This window comes from Gallus gallus, chromosome 20, assembly GCF_016699485.2.
Source record: "Gallus gallus isolate bGalGal1 chromosome 20, bGalGal1.mat.broiler.GRCg7b, whole genome shotgun sequence".
NCBI lineage: Eukaryota > Metazoa > Chordata > Aves > Galliformes > Phasianidae > Gallus > Gallus gallus.
Genome location: NC_052551.1, coordinates 7,091,157 through 7,114,076, shown reverse-complemented (window position 1 = coordinate 7,114,076; position 22,920 = coordinate 7,091,157). Strand labels below are relative to the sequence as shown.

General features: G+C 36.5%; 1 protein-coding gene across 3 annotated transcripts in view; it reads right to left on the bottom strand.

The window, feature by feature from the left end:
- PHACTR3 (phosphatase and actin regulator 3) overlaps window positions 1-22,920 on the bottom strand; it is a 96,765-nt gene that overhangs the window by 61,034 nt on the left and 12,811 nt on the right. Inside the window, exon 1 of one of the 3 annotated variants that reach the window (XM_046903007.1) lies at window positions 8,797-8,837. The exons of the other annotated variants lie outside the window; for them this stretch is intronic. The gene's annotated coding sequence lies outside the window, so the exon portion shown is untranslated. Of the gene's footprint in view, window positions 1-8,796; window positions 8,838-22,920 lie in introns of those variants that run through there. 3 annotated transcript variants of the gene reach the window in all.

The window sequence follows — 22,920 nt, the reverse complement described above, 5'->3', positions numbered from 1 at the left end:
AACAGACCTGGAAGTGCATGCAGAATGACTGCCCTGTCACAGAAAAATATTTTTAATGATCGTGATGTGCAGCTGTATGTAAAGTATGTGCACATTGAAACCTGATTTGATATATAGTAGCCACAGCAGTATGTGTGAATCATACTGTGGCTGTATTCTTGGCCAGTTTTGACTGTATACGCGTAACCACTCAGTTACACAAGCGAAACCAAGGACTGCCAATGTACATCTTTTAGCAGACTCACTTAATCATCTGTTTGACATTGTGGCCTTAGATTCAGTGCAAACAGAAGGACAACTTCACAGTTCTTGCAATTTGCAGAATGAGACCTTGCAATACAAGCATAATTTCTTGTCATGATTTCTCTCAAAATAGATTAATCTTTGTAGAAAATAAGAGCAGAGGCTAATGAGGGTTAAGGCACAGATGGAATGGCACCGCTAATTACTTCATACAAACATACAGTGAAGGAATAGTTTCTAGAGTGATATTTAACAGAACCAATCCCTATTAGCTCATGAAGCTACAGGATAATTTATGGTGATGTCAAATATGATGCTGCCTGGCTGTGTGCAGTGGAAAGACATGACATATGATCTATCTCATCTTGCCTCCTTCCATTTAATCCCACTTTTAATGAGCAGAAACATAAAAAGTAAACAGTTCCTCTCTCTTCTACAATACTCATTTTCTTTCCACACTGTTTACTTTGAATAACCAGAATTCATTTTTAGAACACTGTTCAATATTTCATTCAAAGAACTTCACAGGCATCATCCAAATGCTATTTTTGAAGCTTCAGCAATGTTCATTTGTGTACTGATAAGGAATGCAAACTTCCTGGGATTTTCTCCCTGCTCAGAAGGGGCTCCATCAGTACAGGGGGAAGGGTCCTTCTTTCTCAGCTGAGAAAAGCCACAACTACACAGCCCAGAGTGCAGCTGCACTGTGGATAATTTATATACTAGTCCCTCATTTCCAGATCTAAATTTTTTTTCAGGGATTTGTTGCCTTCTATTATGAATTCTACAGAATAAAGAGCAATTGCTGAAGTACTTTGTCAGAACTGCCAGCATAGTAAAATATCAGTTATCCACACAGCTCTAAGATTCTCTGAATTTGCAGGCTGCAGTACTTTCTGTCTCATTTTATTCATTATTTGGTTTCACTCTGCTAATCTCTCTGGAATATAGCATTCATCTCCTTCCAGATGATTGTTAAATGCTGTATTGAAAAGCAATTATCACCTATCTTCCATCTTACCCTGAGAGGAATTACAAAAATGGAAAAAAGTTGCCATTATCTGTGGTATAGAAAGGTGTATGAGATCCTGCTGTTTTTCTTTACTTTTTGCAGCTGTTTATTGCTGACTTCCAGTGGCAGAGCAGGTGTAACATTGCACTTGCAATCAGTGAAGGGCACAACGCCACACAAATAGACCCAGTCCTATTTCTTTGGCACTTAAAATAAAGGAGAAGACTTATGGCTTGCTGACAAAGGGAGAGAAAGGGTCTATATTACCATTGCCAGGTGTTTGAATTCTAATAGTGACTTGAAAATTACATTCCACCCCCTTCCCAGCCTTTTTTTCTTCTTTTCCCAGTAGGAGAAGGGCAAGAGATAGAAATTCTAGGTTTTGACCTTCTAAAGTGCCCATGGACTGAATTTTCAAGGGTTCCTCTCTGAAAATGGACAACAGAAATTTGTATTCTTAAAGTTTCTGTTAGCTGAGTATGTTTTTCTTCATTTTCCAAAGCTCTAAGATAAGTACTGCCAAGGTAGTATGGTGCTTGATCACACCTTTATCATCTTGAAATACACTGAGATCTACTTTTAGAGAAAAATTTAATGCTGCAAAAATAACATTATAGTCTGATAAAGTCATTTTCTGCAAGTGACAGAGCTTACTTCTTCTTGAAGACATTGATATTAATAGATTTTTGAAATAGACAATAGAAATTAATTAATTTTCTGGCCCACATGGTTATATTCAGAAGTGCTTGGTAAAGTGAGTCATAAAGGCTCAAGAATCCATGGTTTAATTTAAGTTACATGACTTCTAAGAAAATCTCAATATTTTCTAATGAGGGAGGTGAACTTTCTGAAGAAAGAATTAAAGAACAAGGAAGAATGGGGGAGTAAAGCTGGAGGACTTTGGAGCATAAAATCTAGAGAAAGGTGGCACAGGTGGTTCCAAGGGAAGATGGGATGACAGTGACCCATGGTTTGTGTTCAAATTCTGTATTTGGTTTAAAGTAATACTTCATGTCAAAGTTATAAGTAATTAGATTAACCAGAAGGTGCAGAGGGGGGCTGGCTGCATTAAATATTACAAGTAGCTGTCGTATTAGGCACGTGTGGCATTTTGCCCTTCAATCACAGAGCAAGAGCTGGAGTTGAGTATTTGTTATACAGCTAACAAGTCATGGGATATTTCAACAAATTGGTACTTTCATCAGGTCAAGTTTCTATTATTTCATTAGATTATTTTTGGAATTGACTGATTTTATATTGCAGGCCTATTTCTTCCCTGAAATGTATTCCTTTGTGTATGTGGAGCATGAAAAATTAATTCCATTAACAGGTATTCTTTAACTAGGTCTCCAGAGTTCTGTGAACCTGAATTATGCTGTATTTTCCAGTATCTTTTTAATTTTGCATGTTCTAAATTTAATAAATAAATAAATAAATAAATAATAAGCTTTCTTTAAAAATTATTGCTTTCTTCTTTGCAATGGCAACAAGAGGGGGCAAGGGTATTGAAAAGATCCTCATCCGCATAAATAAATTAAAAACCCCACTTCATAGAAGTCAGGAAGACTGAAGCTGCTATTAGGCATTTTAAGAGGTAGCTAGCAGCAGAGATGACCAAAATGAAGCTTTCCAGTCTAAATATATTAGTGACTCTGTTCACACTTGTATTTTTAAATGTCAGATAATCTATTAAAATTGAAAGCAGCATAGCTGTGATACAATGTATGTAAACGATAGGAGGTCACATTTTCACTTGTTCAGCATGTGCAGGTTAAGTTCAGCTTTCTGGTATACAGGCTACTCAGGACAAGGGGAAATGGTTTTAAGTTGGAGGAGGGAAGATTTAGGTTGGACATCAGGGGGAAGTTCTTTACTCTGAGAGTGGTGAGGTGCTGGAACAGCTGCCCAGAGAGGCTGTGGATGCCCCGTCCATCCCTGGAGGTGTTCCAGGCCAGGTTGGATGGGGCCCTGGGCAGCCTAGGCTGGTATTAAATGTGGAGATTGGTGGCCCTGCCTGTGGCGGGGGGGTTGGAGCTTTGTGATCCTTGAGGTCCCTTCCAACCCTGGTCATTCTGTGGTTCTGTGATACTGTTGTATCTTTGTCAAAACCACCTCTTCTCAGTCTTCTCCTCTTGTGATCTTCTCTTTGTATACTTGCCTGATAATGCCTAATGTTGCAGAGGTTTGTAAAAATTTTACAGCAGTGATCCTGTGTCATCCAACAAGGGAGATCTATGTACACTATTTATGAACTCATATAGTTCTACTTACTGCATAACAGCAAGTTCATGTTTAATTAGATTTTTTTTCCATTATCCAGCTAGCATGCATAATTGTCATAATTGTGCCCATAGGCTAGTTTCACAACTGTAAGTATATGCTGGACTGAGGCATCTGTTGGCACAGCTTCTCTGTAAATCTGAAATATAAGAGTGGGTACATTACAAACAGCCTTGACACAAGAGCACCATGTGCACCTCTACCACAGAGAGCAGAGAAGGAATTCCTCTGCTCAGGTCCTGTGAGCTGAGTGACGCTGAGCAGGAGAATGCAAGTCAGAGTAAAGAGGTGCTCCCAGGAGCTGCTGGGGCAGGAGGTGCTCAGATCTCCTTTCTCAGTTACCAGAGGGTAACACTGTGTTGCTCTCAGCTGAAGTGCAGAGCCTGTCCTTGGGCTTTCAGTCTGCTAACCTTTGCAGTTGTTGCTTTACTAAAGAATTATTATTTTTTTCTTTTTTGAACACTGTAAAGTATCATTATACAGCGCTTCATGTTGTTCCTTTTGGCTTTTGATAAGCCAAGGCTCAGACAAAGTTAATCATCATACCAGCGTATTCTGGACTGTCACAGTGTGTGAGAGTCCCACGTGACAACTCATAGTGCCCTGCCCAGATTGGGCCACCTGGTGACTCCTCATTCTTCCTTCACACTTCCCTTACCTGTTCCTTAATTGTCTCTTACCTGTCACTTCAAATACACACTTTATTTGGAATGACATGCGGCAATACATTTCCTAAGCACTTACAAGAAAAAAAAAACCAACAATATTTCTAAGGCTGAAGTAACATGGTGAATATATCAGGGATAATGTTGCTACAGGGTGGCTCATAATTTTTTTAGCACATCCTTATCAGTGAATACTTTATTCTTCCAACATATCCAGTGCTATCAACTCAGAATTCAACCCTAAGTTTTACAGTATTTGCATGTTCCTGTGGAGTTGGGGTGGGGTTTTTGTTTGTTTGTTTGTTTGTTTTTCAGATAATTATCCACAGATTAGAAACAATTTACTTTTTTTTTTTTTTTTTTTTTTTTTTGCCCCATTTCTTTTGAAATGAATCCTGAGCACCACTCAAGACAGAAGTTCAGACTGGTGCCTTTTCTTGCTGGTTCCAAGATGAGCTGTTTGGTGAAGCAGCCATTTACTTTGTCCAAAATATTCTACCCCGATGTCTTGTCCTGGAAAGGCACTGACTGGGGCTACATGAGGAGCGCTGGCATCTTCTGCTATTGATACTTATCTGCAATATACATTTCCTTAAAATATCAACTCCTGGCATGTTCAAGAATTTCTTTTCACTCAAAACTGCCATTTCCACGGTAACATTTAAATCCATTCTATTCACTTGATTTATTTTTTTCCCTAAGATGGTTATGCAAATATTAACAACCTCTGTAAACAAGAACAAGCCACACAGGAGAAACTCCTCCTTAACTCAGTCCGTGAAGAGCCATTTGATACAAACGGCCATGTGCGTAGTATACTTTTTTCTAGTTAGCGTCTCTTGCAATAAGACACTTGGGTATATTTGATATGCTTTTATCTTAAGATATTAAATTTGCATGTGCTGCTATATACCTCCAACATCTTTATTTTTGTTTTAGATCTCTGTCATAACATGATTATTGTCTGATCCCTACTGACAGAGAAACAGCCCCTATTTGTATACGGCTCAGGCTTATCCCAAGTCATGAGCTCTGCAGAGATGCCAAGTAGAGAGTATTTTTTTGCACCTTTCCTCTCAGAATTCAAAAATTATTGTTGCAAAAGTTGAAGGCAGCTTTTTTTGGAGCCTTTTGAGAACTCCAGGATACAAGCTGTGGGGGAAAAAATAAATTAAAAAAAAAGAGAGAGAGAAATAAAATTAATTATTTTTCAGAGTTTTAAAGAGCTGGATATAGAACGGATCCTTTCCTTATTCTGGTACTGCAACCATAAAACTGGTTTTCCTACCACAGAAAACTGGGTTTTCACAAATAACCTTCCCAGGGCAGATTCATAACAAATGTTACAACTGTTACAGCTCTTAAGGAATCAGTCATCCTATTACTGGTTTATACCAACTGAAGATCTGCCTCTTCAGCAATAGGTTCAGAACTGATCTTGGCTTATCTCCTTGAGAAGTTAAAAAATATACATCAAATGAAAGTGTTTTCATAAGCATTTGAAATAGTAGGAGGATTTCCAGTGTCATGGAAAGTTCCATAATTTTCAGAATTGCATGTAGTAGTTTTCAGTTGTTGGAAACAGTGAGTGAATTTTCCCAGCTTACACTATGAACTGTTGACTGTATCAGATCAGTCCTTCACCTAATTCAGTTACAGCATTTGCACTATTCACTTTCTTACCAGCTGCCACAGTGAAAAGTAAGTGCAAAAAAGGATGGAAAATAATATTATACCATTGCAAAGTTACCTCTCACAGACATTGCTTTCAGAGATAAGAAACAGAAAAAGCAAACTGAAGCAATAAGGCAAACTGACTGCTACAAATCAAACAGCAATCTAATTTAGTTCACCACACGGGCCTTTGGGATTTTCATACCTTATGTGTTTAATCAGATTTCTGGTGATTTCTATTCATTATGGAAGACATTTTTATTTGCTCAGGTTAGTTTCCTCCTCCAAACAGCTTTGCGCCACCCTCTTTCTACAACATCCTGTTAAGTGTTCAGGTCAAAACCACAAAACATGAGATTGGAATATTGTATCTAGGCAAACTTAAATAAGATGTTATCCCCAAGAACCACTGAAAATCTCTTTAACACTTAAATGTGTGTAATTTCACTTCCTTTTTAGGGACTATTAACCTGTGTTATTTCAGTGCTACTCTTCACAACATTGCCTTAGAAATCATTCAGTGGGCAAAAATGAAGGACAAGGATCTGAGTGCAGGATGATGAACTATAGTGTGGGAATGGGAACAGATGGCTAAAGGCAGAGCAACTGGATTTGCCTTCAAAGCATGTCATAAAACTCTGCCCAAGACTGAAGATTAAAGAGAAAAAATGTGTCTGGGATGGGTGAAGTGTAGGATTAGAAATGGGAATGAGAAAGAGCCAAAATTTCAAGAGACAAAAGTCAGTTGAAGAGATTTAAAGTAGGAAAGAATAAACTTTAAACTCAGAGCAGACTCTCTTACAGAGCCTCAGATGGAATTTGGGATTTTGGATCACTGTCTCTCCATTGCAAAATAGCTAATGTTGATAAAGGTTTCACCTTCACTCCCATCTGCTGGCTCTATTCAGTTACTCTGTTACTCTCTGCGGTAGAACTACTGGCTGAACAGTGATGAACAGTGATGTTGATCTGATGTTATGTGGCAGTTCTGGGGCTGTTTTAATTTTTATTCTGAAGTTCTTTGCCAGAAATCATACATCCATGATGCTGCCTACATAATCATAAGGTGGTTTCTAACATGATAGTCTACAGTCATTCACTGAGAATTGGATATGGCTTTGCTGCTGGAGTTGTGAATGGGTCAGTGAAATGTGAGAAAAGGTAGATGGAGCTCACCATTAAGGATGTTAAATACGGCTGTGGGGATCTGGGTTCCCTGCCTTCTTCCTGCCAGACTGCACCTGGGACATAGGACTAAGTCATTTAAATGGAGTACTCCTCTTGAAACTGATGTCCAAAAGCTCAGATAGGTTAGAATCTACAACAGAATTTAGTAGACTCTATTCTCTAGGCATACAAAACACTGCCTAATCTAATGTTCTGAAAAAAATCATAGTAAATGCATCTCAAGTGAGGCAGACCAAACCAGTAGCTTTTCAATCTCTCTCTGATACTCTGCACACTCCTCAGCTATGTGAGGTGGACACACCAGCCCCAACTACTCAGGGTAATTTTGGAGCAGCTACCGTAGTGACAAGCACTACAAAAAAAGCTTCTGAATACATTAAGACTTCTGCATCCATGGATTGCTGGAGAAAAAATGAGTGTGATCATGCAATTAAGGGCTGCATCTTAATGCATATGCACAAGGAAGCAAATGATGGTTGCACAGGCAACCATAATTCTGGCATTTCCTATACTTTTAGTGCTTGCGTTTAAAATCTTAATAATGTGCCTTTAATATAGTGGATTTCTGGTATATAATATGTAATTACCTGAAACTGTGTCTGTGATACTTTCTCAGTATCTGGGCAACATTTTGTTTTTAGCCTTTAAAAGAATCCCAAAGAGTAGTCATTATTTAACAAAAATATCTTTGGCTTTCTTTATGCTTTGCTTTCGTGTGGAAGCCACAAACAGATTTTCACATACCAGATGAATAATGTGTAGGAAGAGTGAGAAAGGAAGGGAATTGACTTTTTCATTTTTCTTTTTTTTTTTTTTTTTCCTGAAGTATGTGAATTTAATTTCACTACTTTATTTCAGACGTAATGCACATCCAAATTTATAATAAAAAGAGCTCCTGAATGCTTTACTTTGTTGTTTCATACACTATTGAAGCTCATGTTTTACAAAATACATTTTTTCACTGCATTTTCAATTGTGATATATATTCATTTCCAACTGAGATTGAATTGAAAATGAACATACATCAATGTCTTGGTGGTAGGCAATGTAAAAACATTCTGCATCTTCAAAATATCAAGCAAAATGCAATCATAGATATGCTGGACAACCATTAGACAACCTGACCAGATTTAAATGGTTCACAGAAGTAAAATTTCTTAAGCTGATGGATTTTTCAGAGAAACTCTTTTTCCCATCAGTGCCAGAAGGGAAGTGACCAGTTATCCCACACATCTAAACTAAAAAGCATTGTGACACTTGTGGTAACATTCCCCGTCCATCCCTCTGCACCCCACCATCATGTAATTCACAGTTATGCAATTAATCTGCCAGCAGCATTAATGTTTCCCAGCCTGGGGGGAATACATTCATGATTATGAGATATATGATTATTTTTCAGAGAAGAAAGTATGTAAGAACAATTTCACTGTCAGCTAAAACCAATGGAATTACTATATTCGTAGTGATCAGAGACATGTATTCTTGACAATGTATCACAAGAAAATTTCATAGGAATCCTAATTTCTTCATATTAAAAAATAGCTGCATGTCCTCAAACTATAATCTCAGAAATACTACAAATATGCCCAAAGCTCTAGAGCAGATAATGTCAACCCACCTCAGTTAAAATTCCAAGTAAATATGATAGATCAGTTTAATAAAATAAGACATCAGTAGCAGAAAGCAAGTATTCATCCAGTTTTCTATTCACTTCTTCTATTTTTTGCTACTTACCTCTGAGGGCTGCTGCTTGCTCGGAGCACACAGAATGCAGCAGCTCAGTCCAAGAGAGAAACCAGTTATTTCCTTTCACCCTCTGTTATGCCTTGAAACTCTTTCAATTCTTCTTTTCGAGATGCATAGAAATACAAGGATGGACCTTCGGGGCTCTATCCAGGTCTGTTTATATTATGTAAAACAGATGAATACATTTCCTATTTTAACCATGAAAATCATGCCTTCACTGACAGGCGCCTGGATCATTAATAGTATGCTGTATGCAACTGTGAAAACCCACGTAATGCTCAGAAATGGGCTCAGTTTTCTAAATGAAGAACCAGATTAAAGTCTGCAAACCAACTTGTCTTTGTTGCAGAAGTTTTTCGTTGTCCTCTACTGCTGAAGCTGGAAGTCACTGTTGGCTAGCAGAGGGTTTTCACTGGAAATCCTGGTGGAGACCTCTAGACTCAGGTTAGCACCAGAATCAGACAGCTGGAGTGTTATGGCCTCAGTCAGCTCCCACACCAAACTTTTCTTTCCTCCCAAAGCAATTTTGTCATGCAGCAACGTCAGCAAACTGCTTCAGCAGTTTTTGAAAAGATTCCAACTTAAATTACAGTACCAAAAGCCTGCTCTGGCCTTTAAACATATTATTTTTTCTAGAATATTTAAATTTCCTATTATTCCCCACCCAGTCTCAAGCACACTTTCCAGAACACAGGAAAATAGCCTTCTCTTCCTGCAATCCTAAATGCTTTCATTAGGGAGACTTAACACTGAAATGTTTTGGAAAAACAGTTGCTCTAGATTTAAAAGAAACCAGAAGAGACAACTCTCAGTGACCAGCTACATTGCTTTCAGCTTCAAGTGAGCTGTATCTCAGAACAGTTTTGTATGTTACTTTGTCACTGGGAACATATTATTACCATCTAAATTTAAAAACATTGGCTTTCTTACATGAAAGCAAAAGCAGACATAAGACCACAGTGACTGTTCTGTTCAAGTATTCCATGGCAGTGACACAGAAAATAATACCAAAGTGAAGAACAGTTCTTGTTTTAGGTGGTCTGTGCTTGCAATGTGTCTGGCCAAAAACACAGGTATAGGAATTCTTGCACATTTTCAAATTAGTCAGCATTCACAGTTCTTTGCTGAAATCTTATTCTGCGGCTGCTTCAGCTCTTTGTTGACTTTTCAGAAGTATCTTGTCCCTACCAACAGGTACTACTATATTACATATTAAGGGTTGATGGACATTAAACTCATGTTCCAAATTTAACATTTTTCAGTTCTAAAGAGAAGTACTTCTAAAATAAAGGAACAATAACTCCTTCAGTAGATTTTATGTCAAGTAATTCCAGTGTTCAAGCAAACAAGCCCACCTATGAGCACTGAGTATACCTATTGCCCTTAAAACAGCTAGTAAATTTCCTAAATCCTGGGAGGAAATCTAAACTAATTTTCAAAAATGTCTTAGAAATTCTGAATAAAACAGTCCTTTTTGTCCATGAAATATAAATTGACTTTTGTTTACCTCTTACGGAGTCTTCCTATACACCTTCTACAACTGCTATATTTATTTTCCATAATAGTTTAAGCAGTCAGTAAATGCATAATCCACTGCAATTCACATAAATTACATGTTTTGGTAAGAGTGCACTAATTGTGTGGATAATGTAAGATTGATTTATTTTAATTAAATGAATACAGGTGAAACAGAGACATCAGTGGACAGCCCCTTACTGTCTAAGAGATATTTCAAGGAAAAAGTTGAATAAAGTGTTGTTAACATCACTGCGAATCTTTTGATTACAATCAAATGCATAACTTAAGTCAACATTTTTGTATAAGTATATACAATAAGTATGCATACATGTTCTGTATAAGGATTTCTTTAAATTTTCTTAGCATAACTTTTGCATTTCAGAGGTATCTGATTCTCTCTATCCTGCATAAAAATAGGGGATGTTTACTTGTAGATAAGTCCGTGTTTCCCGATTATTTTTATGTTGCTAAATCAGTAATGTAAGATTAAATATCTTACAAAAGGAAAAGCAATGACAAGTTGAAAAGAAATCTCTCCCCTTTTTTTTTCCCCCCCATATTTAGTAGCAGTATGCTAGTGAGCATTATTCTGACTATCAGTCAGTATCTGGCCATTAATCTAATTGTTATTCAGTAAGTACTCCCTGTTATAATTTCTCAGGCACATGCTGCAAGTCTAACAATTTTTCTGTGCTGTATCATAAGGGAAAGAAGGATGTTGAGTTGTCTTCCAAGTCTCTTCACCTTGTTACTGGCAATACTAGCCTTTCCCTGTTTTTCCTGAATATAAAATTGGGTGGATAAAGTCTGTGATCAAAATACTGGATAGCTGGGTAGAGAAAATTTATAGTAGAAGAAGGGAAATAGCCTTGTATTTTATTTTATTTTTATTTTTTAAAGACTTTTACCATTTTGTGTACAGCTTCAACCTTTTCATTTGCTGAAGGTGTGGAAAAAGCTCTGACAACCAAAGACCTACATTTTCAAATTTAAACAACAAATATTAAGGTAAACTAAAGTATCTGACCCAGCAAAGTTCCTAAACATATGTTTAAATGTAAGTACATAGTCTTAGCAAAGCTAATAGGATTCATCTGTCAGTGAGATGCCTTATGTGCAAACATTCTTTGCTTCTTTGAGGTTTAAATCCACATTTGCTAAGCATCCAAGTACCTGAAATTTAAGCACACAAGTTTGAAAATCTAGCAAAAGCATCTTAAATCTTTTGCTGAAAACTAAAACTAAGACCACCTCTGTTCTAGAAGTGTATATGAATCATTACTCTCTTGGTCACAAGAACTGGTTGTTAACCAGTGGAGGAGTTGTGTCATGGTCATGTGTGGTGCTGGAGGGCTTCTGAGGCAAACTGCAGAGATCAGTACGAATTGAAATTTTTGGCTCAGGACAGTGCTAACAAATGAATCAACATGCTGGAAAAAGTTAGTGTTTTATAGGCTTTTTAATGGGCAAAATTACCAAAAAGCTTAGAATGGCTTAACTTCAGATTTAGAACTTCTCCTCTTTAGCAAGACTTACACTTTAAATTTGCCATTTTGCATGAGACTCATTTTTACACTTCCATATGTGAAGCACCTCTAGCAATTTACGCTGCAAGAATAAACAATCTCTACAGTGATTTTGTGCTTTTTTAAAATAACTCTTTAAGAATCTGAGAATGACCTAGGTGTCCTTGTGGACAATAGGTTAACCGTGAGCCAGCAGTGTGCTCAAGAAGACTGAAGACTGATTTATTTATAATCAGATTGTAGATCTTCTAGAGATTACAGTTAGAATACAAGGTATTCTCTGCTGGCTCCAAATAGTGAGCCCTTTCACTGATGTTAGGCAACACTCCATCTTCTGCAGTTTTACTTCACCCTTTGTTTAAAAGTCTTTCAATTACAAAGACATCAAATTGTCAAATTTACCAGGTAATGACTGCAGCAGGATGTAGCACAAACTTGGCATACCAAACTCCACTTAAGATATTGTTTCCCCATTGAGGAAGGAGTAGGTGGGGACAAATTTGCTAGGTTACCTCTTGAAAATCCAAGGTTTGCTTCTGATTCCTGCTTTTTAGGAAAAGAAAAAAAAGAGTGAAACTGTCTCTGTATATCAGAACACTATGTGCTAATTTTAGAACTCTTCAGATAGAAACTGTAGACACTTTGGAACACACTGAAGAAAAAGTCGCATTTGAGGAATCCCTGTTAAACAGGTTTTAATGAAATTAGAACTATTATTTATTCAGTATTTCTGAAATACTTATAAATGGTGCTTGTATTCAATTTTGAGATGGGAATTCCTTCTTTGCAATCAACGATTTGAAACAATTACTCTTTAAATCAGAAATTCTGATTTTAAAGCTTTTTAAAGCTTCACTTGATGTGCTCTGGGTACTTTTTTATTACTTCAATTGACATTTGTTACCTTGCCTGATTTGAAAATAACATTGCAGTTAGTAAAAAAATAGACCAGATATTCCAGTATATTCATGGAAGCTTTTTAAAAATGTCCTAAGCAGTATTTTCAAAAGACACAAAATATATACCACTATCCCCATGTCTCTTGATCAGGATATTTTGACTGTTAAAATGTGCCAATAACTTCCTTTTGTTTTCTAAAGAAGGCCTTTTGTTTTGTTTTTTTTCTTTTTTATCACGTGTCATAAAAATTTGTTGCATGTGTAAGCAATTTAATGGTTCACTGAAAGGTTGTTATGCAACTGGATTGTGTAAAATCTTGTCCAAGCCCAGAAATGACTGCAAAGGGGAAAGAGGAAAATGGCGTAAAACTGAGAAATTACATATCCTTTCTGTATATTTTTCCATCTTGAATATGTGGTTGAACATAGCTACTCCTTTTTTTTTTACCCTGTGAGTGTAAGAGGGTAGAGAAGATTAGGTACCTCATGTTGAGAAGACAGAAAGAGATAGCTGCTCCCTATTCTAATCAGTCAAGACTCCAAAGTCCTAATTTACCCAACAGCAAATATATAGCAGTAAAAATATTTTCCACAGGTCTGCTGTTTTTTTCCTGTTTCTTCCCACACTGAATAGGTATTACTTTACAATCTGTGTTTCACTATCATTGAAATTCTGGTGATTTTCAATAGAATAATCAATGAGATGGCAATTTGCACACTATGTGAAAGTATGTGTTTTGTTTGCAGTCAGTTCTGAAAACATGGACTTCTGTCCTTCATATACAGAATAAATCATTAAACTGTTGATTATTATCATAATGTATGTTGCATGACCCATAACATAGCATATTTTCATTACTCTGATGACTAAAACTGGCTACTGTTTTTATGGATATACATACACAGTGTGATGAATTGGTGAATTCTTGTTCAATAATGACTCATGGACTATCGTCTTGTGTCTCTCTTGATCAGCTTCCCACAAAAATAGCTCTAAGAATTTGAGACAGGCACTACATTAATCATAGTAAGACTGAGATATACTGACATTATATCTATCCTCATAAGCACGTATCTATCTCTATCAATTAGTACTGGGAGTACCAGTGATTTTTAGAGACCACTCCAGTATTCAGCACCAAGGTCAGCTCAGACTACATACAACCTATAGAAGGATATGATCTAAATTCATTAAAAAGTCAAAATCTCACTAAAAAAATGCAGACCAATATTAACTCAGTAAAACACTACACAGAAATAAAAAGGTAGGAAGAAAAGATAGATAGAAAAGATTTTAAAAAGAACACATAAAACTAAATTGTATTTATCAACTACATTCTTTACTGAACATTCTATGTGGAGTATAATGCAAATAGTTAAATGTGAGATAGCGTTTCTAACATTCTTTGCTCTTAGTAATACATAATTCAGATGTGATGGAAGAAAACCCAGAACTGTGCACTGCACTTGCATCTATTTTTCTTTGAATTGCCTTGTACAAAATATGGGCTAAATTGTGCCTTTAGGCAGTCTTGAATAAAGATCATAAATTGCACGATCTCAGAAGACATGATATTCTAGCACAACTCCCTCATTGCTTCATGATAGGGCAGCCACAAATTACTTTTTCAGAAGCAGTCCACAGTGTGTCTGCAATGTCTCAGATGCACACACTAACCCAAGCATTGCATTGTTACAACAAAAGCCTATTTCTCTTTGCTCTTGTCTACTCCTCAACTTCAGCTTCCATAGAAGGACATCATAGAGAATAGACTGTGTATATAATCCCTCATATGCAGACTGAGATAGGTACACATTTTCACTCCCTTGAACAGATGTATGTAGTCTTTCACAAATACAGGGTTTTATTTATTTACTTATTCATTTTTATGTAGGGTTATGTGACTTACATTTCATTTGAGTGTGGACTTGAAACATGGAGATGTATTTGGTTTATTGTGGTAAAGTTAGACAATGTTCCAAAAGCACGGAGTCTGGAATACGAATTATCACTAGAGAGAACGCAGCAGTAATGTATATGGGAAATCCCAAAAGAAAAAGTCAATCACTGTACATTTACTTAAATAACTGATCTAATATAGTACTGCACACAGACATTTCAGCCTAAAAGTTGTCCTTTAAATGTACATAATGGTTTGTGTACATGACAATGCTTAAAAAACTAATCCAAATTATCTAATTTTGTGTGCTTGGTGAGCTTAATTAAACAACACTAAATTTGCATGACTATTCTCTGCATTAAAGCAGTCTTAATTCAATTCATCATGTTCATTTACTTTAGAAAAGAACAAAGCTAAATTAAACTGAGCTCAGTTTAATTCTGGACATGAGTGTCCACATAGACTTAAAAAAGTTTAATTAATCCACTTTATTTTCCTAAGTGAAATTGTATGGATTTTCATAGTCTACATTTATGTAAACAGGCTCTAAACACTTATGATATCTTAAGACTTCTATTTTTAATTACGATTCCATATGAGCTAATTTAACAGTTACTAAGAGGATCAAAGTATTCAAGGATTGTTCCTAACTGAAATTGTATTTTCCATCACTGTAAAAGACATTTCTTACATATTGTTGAAATTACAGCCCTTAGTGTTGTTCTTCAGGCCTTAAAGTCTATTGCTAAAAAAAAAAGCAGCAGCTAGATATGATTATTTAGAAAAAAACATCATTATTAGTATAAATTCAAGGCCTAAAAATTATATGTTTAATCATGTTCCTTTGCAAAATAACTTACAGCATAATAATTGGATTTTCTAGATAATGTGCTAAAACCACAATTTGAAACTATTTTTGGACTGTGTCCCAGTGCAAATCAATCTTACAGACTCTGAAACTGCTAACACATATCTTGAAATGGTAATTAGTTTGATATCATGATTTTGTTGTCAAAGATACTCTGATTTATAGCTGCTAAAGGCTCTAACACAACAATTATAACTTTTTTTTTTTAACCTTCACTGTTCCCAGACTAATTGTGTCCCCTCATTAGTTTCAATTTTTTTAATATTCTCCTGTGCAAAGGGTGAGAAGCTCTATCTTTGGCTGCAACTGTTCAAATCACTGCTTGTTAGGCATGGCTCGTGTTAACTGTGATTTCAGTTGGCAGGGCACTAGATTAGCTGTTGACATCAAGCCAACATTTAATTTTGTTTTCTTGAGTCATCTGCTGCCAGTTCCCATGACAACTGATCTTCTAGCCTTCAGACTTACTAGAGAGAACTATTAGAATGGCCAGGAGTACATACAAGGAATAGATGAAAGTTTAACTTTTCATCAATGGGAACTAAAAAAACCCTTTCAGCTTTGCTTTCAGCAACACATGACTTCTGTTCATGAAAACACAGATGTTCTTATATTAGAAAAATACAGTGAGCACTAGTTTTTAACCAATAAATCTGTCTTAGTACCTTTCTGCTACATCTACAGATTGAAGATCTTTATGTTCAAAAGCATGCAATGCAGAGCATAGTGAAAATATTTTTACATTATCACTTGCATAGCAGGAATAATCCCTGTTGATGACATCTCAAATATGGATTCATTTTATTTTCATTAGAGTCCCTGTACATTTCAATTTATTGTTTCACAGATGTGCAACTTAGATAAAGGAAATATTTCAAGAGGACATCATTAGTGCACTAAGTCAATCCAGAGCTTGTAAAAGATAAGAAGACCAATCAAAATGTTATTTGAGCTTCTTGAAGCAAAAATACTTCTTGCTAAAAATACTAGTCAGCATGTATATGTACAACCCGTATACTCATAGTCTATGAAAGCATAATAAAAAATCAATAGATTGGATCACAAGCAGTCCTTACAGGAGAATACTAACATGCAGTGGTTATTTATTGGACCATCTCCTGTTGAATTTCAGAGGACTCTGTGCTGGAGTTTCCAAAATCTGAATTCAACATTCCTCTTATATACCAAAGCTTGTGAAGCAGTAGACAACCCCAAATCCCTTTAAAATACACAGAAACATAAATATAATAGAAAAGGGCACATAACTGGTTGAAATTCTTAGAAATACTTCCCTTTACCCCTTTATTAGGTAAGCATTTGCCTCTATGGAAAGAAAATAAGCAGCTAGATAACTTTGTTATTTCATTTGGATATTGCCCACTGCTCAGGAACTTGTGCTAACAATTATTGCATGCAGGAGGACTTCCTATTATCCCAGACCTCCACAAAAACCGCAGCAAGAACTGCAATTCATGCAAACTCAGGTGTGGGCAGGATACTCAGGACTGTGATCTAAGAATCAATAACCTTCTATAAAAGCAACAGGCTAGTCGTTTTCATGCACCCCATTCAGTTTTGTTTCATGTACATATTTGTATGACCAAGGGTGGATTTTCAACAGCGAATTGAGACTGTTTTCCTATGATGTTGCACAGACCTATCTTCTCGCTTCAAACGGTGTAAAAGACAATTACTCTGACAAGAAATTACCTTGCTTCTCTTCTCCTCCCCTGCCCAGTATAAGCAGTTAAAACAGATTTTAAAGATAACGGGGGTGTATGTGGGAGAGACTGAAAGATAAGAAAACAGAATATGCCAGTTCCTCAGCTTGAGTTAACTGTCTTGATTCCACAGAAGAGAGAGCCCTTTCCTCCAGCTGAAAACCTAGCCCACTAGTAATCACAGGTGGCCAAGTATGGTTGGTACCAGTAATACTGCACATAACAAAATGGCTTTTTCTTACAACTTTTCCCCATTTGAGTTTAAAGCCACCCATTACTGTTGTGACTGGTAACTAACTAAGGCCAAAACTAAGGCCAAAATGCAGCACTATGGCTGGGCTGTATGATTGCCATCTTTCAGTACTACAATGGAGATTAAATAAGTGCCCACATTAACTCCACCAGTTTTTACTGTAATTGTTCAGGCTGTGAATTCAGGCTCTGCGTGATTGTTTTACAGTGAAGTTGTCTCATGAATATCATTGATGCAGATGCTGGCATACATTCAGAAATGCTGTGTTTCATGTATTGCTTTTATCTTTACATATATTTGAGTATTTTTTTCTCCACTTTAGAACAGCTCATGTAATAGGTAGAGCTAAAAATAATCTAATAGCTTCAGCGCTGTTTCATGCCTGTTTGAATTTCATGCATGAAATTCAAACTGTGAATATAAAAAGGAGATCTTTCTCTCTAATTCTCATTTTTAACTAGATTGAGAAAGGCAAAACCTGTTCCCATTTCAAGCCAGCATCAGTTAAATAAAATACCATCTGAAAGTCTTCAGAAAGATCATCTGGGGAACTTGAGGCAAAACTAGGTTTGTTTGACAGGCTGAGAAAGCAATACAAATTAGCAGTTACTAATTAAGATAATAGAGTGACCTTAATTTGTTTGTACATCCCTTACTGCTTTAGTTGGATGCAATGAAAGCCAATATAGCTGAACAAATAATTTCTGATGAGTAATACATTTGCATCTTCTTCCATACTATCTGCATATTCTCCTTGATAGAAATCCAGTTTTCCTGACACTATCATCAATGTGCACTGATGAGATTATTTCTGTAAAATGTTCAAAATTTATACTAGTTCAACAGCCAAAGACAAACGGTGTGACTCAGTTCTAGTCCAGTTCCTTATGTCAGCACCCTCTCTGACTGCAACTCTTAGTTAAGTTTATTTGCACACGTGCAAAACATATGCTTGGTTATTCAAAATTTGCTTTGTACAGATGTTGCTTAATTCTATTAAATGAGAAAGACCACCATAACTTTTAGGATAAATCAGCCAAAATAAGAATAGATGGAACCGTTTGAATGTGCTTCTAGACTAACATGGCAATCTGGTACCTTGTATGTGGGAACTTCAATATTTTGTCTTCTTAAAAACACCCTCAAATAAGAAATTGTGATTTGAATAAACATGGTTTATGATATGCCTCTCTTCAGCACAGTCCAACATAGGGCATTCTGATATGTATGTATACTGAGATACTCCTGGATTTGGATTTTAGGTTGGCCCATAACCAGTATGAGTTTGGACAGGGCCATTTGGGAATGCACTCTTTGTATAGCTGTCTGTCCACTGGAGCTTGCTATAATTATGTCATCAGTGTCTTGGGTCATACTGTAAAGAAGTTGACCATTTTCTATCCTCTAAACCTGCTCTAACAATTCAGACATTTAATCCAAGACTTGCATATTTATTATCAATAAAAGGAATGGGAGCATACTGAGAATTTCTGCAAAGAGGCTTAATTGATAGTGCATTGGGTAATGAATGTCTAATTAATAAAATGAGAGCAGAATATAATGGATATTTTCTTTGTTTGTACACAAAAGGCATCATTAGAACTCTTCAACTGTCATTAGCTCAGTGTCTTCTGCAGTGAGTCATTGTACTCCCTGAAGAAAGTCTAGCTGCATTATAACACTGCCAGAGCATACGAATGATACAGCTGAAACTTTCTGGATTACCCATTGGTTCTGTGAACTTAGAGGTTACTTTGCCTTTTTTTTTTTTTTTTTTTTTTTTTTTTTTTTTTTTTTTTGCAATTTCATGGTAAACTGGGTTGTATGGATATTTCAAGGATAATCTCATCAGAATTCTCCAAAAGTAAAGACAGAGAGAAAAAAAAAACCCTATGTTTGGTACGATTCCTTCACCCTATAAAACATTCATGTCAGCTATGACCTCTCGGAAGACACTACCTGATTTATTCTGGAAAGGAACTGACACATCTTAAATGTGGAGAAACCAAAACTGAAAGTAGATATCCCTGATGACAGCTCCTGAGTTTGTGGTTCTTTCAGAAAAGCTGAGTGCCACTCAAACTAAAATGTAGCCCTTTGTAAATGGGTATGAGAAGAATTTGTCATCATCTTCTGCTCTATGAAGGTGATCACACCCTAGGGACATGCAGCGCCAGGGAAACACTCCCTGTTTGAACCATGGTAGGATAACCTTTTTTAACCATTCCAATCCAGAGAGTTAGACATGCTAAAAGCCATTGTGGCAAAGAGTATATGAAGTGACTCCTGGGAAACTGAAAACAATGTATAGAACAGGGATATAGGGTAATAGTCCAGTAGCTGGGCTTACCTAGGCTTAAAAACAACAACAAAATAAAACTAACAAAGAAAAACTCAGATAATTAAAAGGGAAAAAAAAAAAACAAAAACTTGAGGGAGAAACAGCAATCTGGCCAAATTCTGACCTCTATGCTACTGATTGCGTAGGAAGTAGGATGATCCACAGGTGGTTTCTCAAGAAGGACCACGACGACAGATAATGGGATTTTTCAACATTCACTGTCTAAATTTTCTATATTTCTGGTAAATATGACAGCCCAAACTAATCAAATACATTAAGAGTTAGTCTTTGTTTAAACAAAAGCCTTATCCCCCCCTGTTTAAACAAAAGCCTTATTCCCCCCATCTGCTTAAGCAGTTGAGTAGTCAGTTACAAATACAATAACTTGGTTGGAGCAATGTGATTGTGTGCTTAAACGTTTTGAAAATTCAGTATAAAATATTGCACAGAAATGATATAGGCATGGCCACTATGTATGAAGGGAGCTCTTATACATATAGGGAAGAAAATATGTGAAATCAAATGCTGAAATATACAAATCATTTGTATGCACAGAAATCCCATGAGTGCATATGCAAACCACTCAAGTATGCCTGTTAGTTATTGTAATTGCCATTAACATGTGCAATTACTTGTTCTGCATTACAATTCTAGGTGAATGGTTAAATCAGCCACAAAGTTATGAATAGCTGAAAAATTCTACTTCTGTCTCCTGATCATTTCATCAAATCTCTTGTTGTTTAGTAAACAAAGTGTATATAATGGACTAACAAACTGCACACTGTGTGCGTGCTTCAAGTAACTGCACTATTCCCAAAAGGACTGAAATTCTGCTGTTTACAGAATAAGAATTCCATATGCAATGGCAGTGAAATTGTCCATCCCATGAGGCTTAGTCACATCATTGGGATGGGTTATTTGTGCCACTTCAAATGTTGGCTGTTTTGTTATATGCTTATATATATATATATATATATACACACACACACACAACTTATACAAACGCCACTTTGAATGTGCTGATTTGCATGATAATAAGCAAAGCTAAACAAATACACTGTAACATTTGCGATTCCAGAGCTGATGCCACTTTATGAAAATGATTACATGTATATCTTTGGGAAACAATTGCTGTAAATAACCCATCTGTCATGAGAAATAATCCTAAATAACACACTTGCCACCTCAAATATACTTAGATGGCAGTGGAATAGATGAAGCCTTCTTCACATCTCAGAAGGCAGAGTGAGTTCTGAGCAGAAGAATAATGAAATGAAGCAGCTACTTAAAGCCACTCCACACACACTATTTTGAAGTCGTTGCTTTGAAGTCCTACCGCCTGAAAGCTATCCCAATGACAAGATGAGAGCAGGAGCACTGGGTCAGTCATCAGGCTTGTTGCATGGGAGGAATGCCTATATAGGAATGTCAGTGCTATTTCGGGTTGATATAAAACATCCAGGTGGGTTTTTTTTGCACAGGTGTATGTTACAGGCAAAATGAGGGAACAAGATGTTGATTTTAAGAAGGTCTAATTAAAAATTTTGCAATAATAATCATGATTTTAAAGTTTGGGTGCCTGTGCTACGACTTCAGGCCCCTGATGTAGCCCCTCTGAGAATGGGGTTACTGATTTGTGGTATCCTGTTAGTGTAATATCTGACTGAAAAGCTCAAAGCAAAAAATGCAGTATTGCTATTAGCAACACAAACATGACCGATTTTGAAGATTTTAGCATATGCTATTATTTTCAGGAAACTCTTCTAGTAGCAGTTTTTGACCCCTTCTAAACAACTTCCTTTAGCCGTAAGACTGTGTTTAAACTTCTGCTCTCTAGCACTTCCCTTTGCTTTCAGCTTATTAGGAGCTGTTAGCTCCTGTATCTCTGACTCCACAAGAGACAGAAGCCCAGGACCAGGTGCCCAGTGCATTCATGACTAAATGCCAACCCTAATGGAGGTGCTACAGGCTCCTTGGAAAAGTCTTCCAGAGTTGTGTAACAGCATGGTTTGATTTATGCCATAAAGCAGCTTCCAAAAAGTTGTCAACGATAGCAATGTAGAGAAAAAAAAAAAGAAGCTTTACTTACTGTAGCTATATAGACCTTGCCTAGTAGCTAACTGTTCTCTCAGCAACGTAAATATACAATTACACATCTATTCACCAACATTGCAGGTGCAAGCTGAGCAACAGCATGTGTATAAATGTGTGTGGGTGTGTAAAGACTTCATTATGGTGATTTGTTAGCACAGTGAGTGAAGCTTTATGTCTAATGAATGTGTAAATGGGGCACTTAGCTGACTTGAGTGAAAAACAGTTCTACCACTTTGCATCTTTAGCCTATCCCTCTCAAAAAGCAAAGAACTAGGAAAAGAAAGAAGGCAGTTTCATTTCTTGTCAAAGTAGAAGCTTCCACCTAAAACCTAACCCTGCTTTCTGGTACTGTCCTCAGGATTCTAACAGTGAAGAAAAGTGAATACAAAGGAATTAGTTTTCTTGAATGATATCTTAATCGTATGCATGATATGCTCTTATGTAGTATTAGAATAAGAGGTGTCACGTCTTGTGTTGTCATTTCTGGGACAGAAAACTGGGACTGCTAGCTAGCTTTAAATCATTTCTGGCATTAACGAGATTCTGACCAGAGGCTCTCTTTTATGTTCAGGATATGCACTGCATTATTTCTTATTATATCACAATACATTGCAAAGGAACAGCTAAGTCATCAAGACTAATCCTTTAAATCTTTCTTTCTTTACCATGTCAGACAAAATAAGACTATGCCATATTTCCGTAATCTCTCTTGTATTATGAGAATATTATGATCTGTAAAACAACAAAATCCCTAAACTGCATGCATTCCCGTTGGCTCTGATATGTTTTGCCTTGTCTCCTGTTAGAAGAGATAATTCTAAGTCTGTATAATTTCATTTTAACAGGCACTATGAGGCTAAAAATCATATCATTAGCACAGAGCAGAGCAGGAAAAAAAAAAAAAACCACACAGTTTTCTGGTGTTTAAATATCAGTGTTTGTGAAAAGGCCTAATGCAACACCTGAGGTTCTCCTTTTTCTCCAAGAAACT